The 3,697-nt window shown below is 37.1% G+C and overlaps 1 protein-coding gene across 1 annotated transcript in view; it reads left to right on the forward strand.

Annotated features, from left to right (window-relative positions):
* ANKRD42 (ankyrin repeat domain 42) overlaps positions 1 to 3,697 on the forward strand; it is a 56,263-nt gene that overhangs the window by 33,196 nt on the left and 19,370 nt on the right. The gene's annotated exons all lie outside the window — the stretch shown is intronic.

Genomic DNA, 3,697 nt, shown 5'->3' on the forward strand with positions numbered 1-3,697 from the left:
AATATGCAGCCAAGAATTCTTTATCCAGCAAGCCTGTCATTCAGAATAGAAAGAGAGATCAAGGTTTTCCCAAACAAGAATTGAAGGAATTCATCACCACTAAACGAGCCCTATTAGAAATCCTAAGAGGGACTCTATGAGGGAAATGTTTCAAGGAACACAAAGTACAAGAGACACCACTATAAGCATGAATCCTACAGAGAACACAAGGACTCTAAACCCATATTTTTCAATAATAACACTGAATGCAAATGGACTAAATGCTCCAATCAAAAGACATAGGATATGAGAATGGATAAAAAAAAAATCCATCTATTTGCTGTCTACAAGGGACTCATTTTAGACCTGAGGACACCTTCCAATTGAACACGAGGGGATAGAGAAATATCTATCATGCTACTGGAAGTCAAAAGAAAGCTGGAGAAGCCATACTTATATCAGACAAACTGGACTTTAAAGTTAAGGCAGTAATAAGAGATGAAGAAGGGCATTACATATTAATTACAGGGTCTATCCATCAGGAAGAGCTAACAATTATAAATGTCTAAGTACCAAATTCGGGAGCACCCAATACATAAAACAATCACAAACATAAGCAATCTTATTGATAAGAATGTGCTAATTGCAGGAGACTTTAATACTCCACTTACAGCAATGGATAGATCAACTAGACAGAAAATCACCAGATGGAGTTGACAAATATATTTAGGACTCTACATACTGAAGCTATGGAATTCACTTTCTTCTCGAGTGCACATGGTACACTCTCCAAGATAGATCACATAGTAGGTCATAAAGCAGCCCTCAATAAATATAAAAAGATTGAGATTATACCATGCACACTTTCAAATCAGAGTGCTATGAAACTTGTAATCAACCACAGGAAAAAGTCTGGAAAATCTCCAAAAATGTGGAGGTTAAAAACCACCCTACTAAAGAATGAATGGACCAACCAGGCAATTAGAGAAGAAATTAAAAAATATATGGAAACAAAAGAAATTGAAAATATAATAATCCAACCTCTTTGGCATGCAGCAAAGGCAGTCCTAAGGAAAATACATTGCAATCCAGGCCTATCTCAAGAAACCAGAAAAAGCACAAATACAAAATCTAAGAGCACACTTAAAGGAGCTAGAAACAGAGCAGCAAGAACACCCCAAACCTAACAGAAGAAGAGAAATAATAAAGATCAGGGAAGAAATAAACAACACAGAATCTAAAAAAACAGCTGAACAAATCAATGAAACCAAGAGCTGGTTTTTTGAAAAAAATAAACAAAATCAATAAACCTCTAGCTAGGCTTCTCAAAAAGAAAAGAGAGAGCACCCAAATAGACAAAATCATGAATAAAAATGGATTTACTACAACCAATCCCTCAGGTATACAAGCAATTATCAGGGAATACTATGAGAAATTATATGCCAACAAACTGGACAACCTAGAAGAAATGGACACATTCTTAAATGCACACACACTTCCAAAATTTAAATGGGAAGAAATAGAAAATCGGAAAAGACCCATAACTAGTGAAGAAATTGAATCAATTATCAAAAATCTCCCCCCACTTTCCAAAAAATCCCCACAAAAACCTCCCAACAAATAAGAGCCCTGGACCAGATGGCTTTCCTGGGGGTTTCTACCAGACATTTAAAGCAGAGTTAATACCCATTCTTCTCAAGCTATGCCAAAAAATAGAAATGGAAGGCAAACTTCTGGACTCATTCAATGAAGCCAGGATAACTTTGATTCCCAAAACAGACAGAGTCCCAGCAAAAAGAGAACTACAGGCTGGTATCCTGATGAATATGGATGCAAAAATACTCAACAAGATACTAGCAAATCGAGTTCAATAGCATATAGAAAGGATTATTCACCATGATCAAGTGGGATTAATTTGTACGTTACAGGGCTGGTTCAATATTCACAAATCCATCAATGTGATAAATCACATTAACAAAAGAAAAGATAAACACCATATGATCCTGTCCGTAGATGCAGAAAATGCATTTGACAAAATACAGCATCCTTTCTTAGTAAAAACCTTTGAGAAAGTTGGGATAGAAGGAACTTAAACATCATAAAAGCCATTTATGCAAAGCCCACAGCTAATATCATCCTCAATGGGGAAAAACTGAGAGCTTTCCCCCTGAGATCAGGAACACAACAAGGATGTCTACTCTCACCACTGTTGTTTAACTTAGTGCTGGAAGTCCTAGCATCAGCAATCAGACAACAATAAGAAATATAAGGCATCACAATTGGCAAGGATGAAGTCAATCTTTCACTTCTCGCAGATGACATGATACTCTGCATGGAAAACCCAACAGACTCCACCAGAAGCCTAATAGAACTGATCCATGAATTCAGCAAAGTCATAGTTTTCAAAATCAATGTACAGAAATTGGTTGCATTTTTATACAACAATAATGAAGCAACAGAAAGAGAAATCAAGAAACTGATCTCATTCACAATTGCTCTAAAAGACATTAAAATACCTAGGAATAAACCTAACCAAAGATATAAAAGATCTGTATGAGGCCTATGGAAAACTTATGAAGGAAATTGAAAAAGACACAAAGAAATGGAAAAACATTCTAGGCACATGGATCAAAAGAATAAATATTGTTAAAATGTCAATACTACCCAAAGCAATCTACACATTCAATGCAATCCCCATCAAAATTGCACCAGCATTCTTCTCAAAGCTAGAACAAACTATCCTCAAATTCATATGGAACCACAAAAGACCCCGTTTAGCCAAAGTAATATTGAAGAAGAAAACCAAAATGGGGAGGCATCACAATCCCAGACTTTAGCCTCTACTACAAAGCTGTCATCATCAAGACAGTATGGTATTGGCATAAAAACAGACACATAGGCCAATGGAATAGAATAGAGAACCCAGAACTGGACCCACACATGTTTGGCCAATTAATCTTTGACAAAGCAAGAAAGAGTATCCAATGGAAAAAAGACAGTCTCTTTAACAGGTGGTGCTGGGAGAACTATATAGCAACATGCAGAAGAATGAAGTTAGACCACTTTCTTATGCCATACACAAAAATAAACTCAAGATGGATAAAGGACCTGAATATAAGACAGGAAACCATCAAAACCCTAGAAGAGAAAGCAGGAATTAACCTCTTCGACTTCAGCTGCAGGAATTTCCTACTCAACACATCCCCATAGGCAAGGGAATCAAGAGCAAAAATAAACTATTGGGACCTCATTAAGATTAAAAGCTTCTCTATGGCAAAGGAAACAATCAAGAAAACTAATAGGCAACTGACGGAATGGGAAAAGATAGTTGCAAATAATTTACTGGATAAAGGGCTAGTATCCAAAATCTACAAGGAACTGACCAAACTCCACACCTGAAAAACAAACAATCCAGTGAAGAGATGGGCAGAAGACAGGAATAGACACTTCTCCAAAGAGGACATCCAGATGGCCAACAGACACATGAAATGATGCTCAGTGTCACTCATCATCAGGGAAATACAAATCAAAACCACACTGAGATACCATGTCACTCCCGTCAGAGTGGCTAAAATGAACAAATCAGGAGACTATAGATTCTGGTGAGGATGTTGAGAAATGGGCACCCTCCTACACTTTTGGAGGGAATGTAAACTGGTGCAGCCTCTCTGGAAGACAGTGTGGAGGTTCCTCAAAATATTAACAATAGAACTCCCCT

Source organism: Suricata suricatta, chromosome 11 (assembly GCF_006229205.1).
Source record: "Suricata suricatta isolate VVHF042 chromosome 11, meerkat_22Aug2017_6uvM2_HiC, whole genome shotgun sequence".
Lineage (NCBI taxonomy): Eukaryota > Metazoa > Chordata > Mammalia > Carnivora > Herpestidae > Suricata > Suricata suricatta.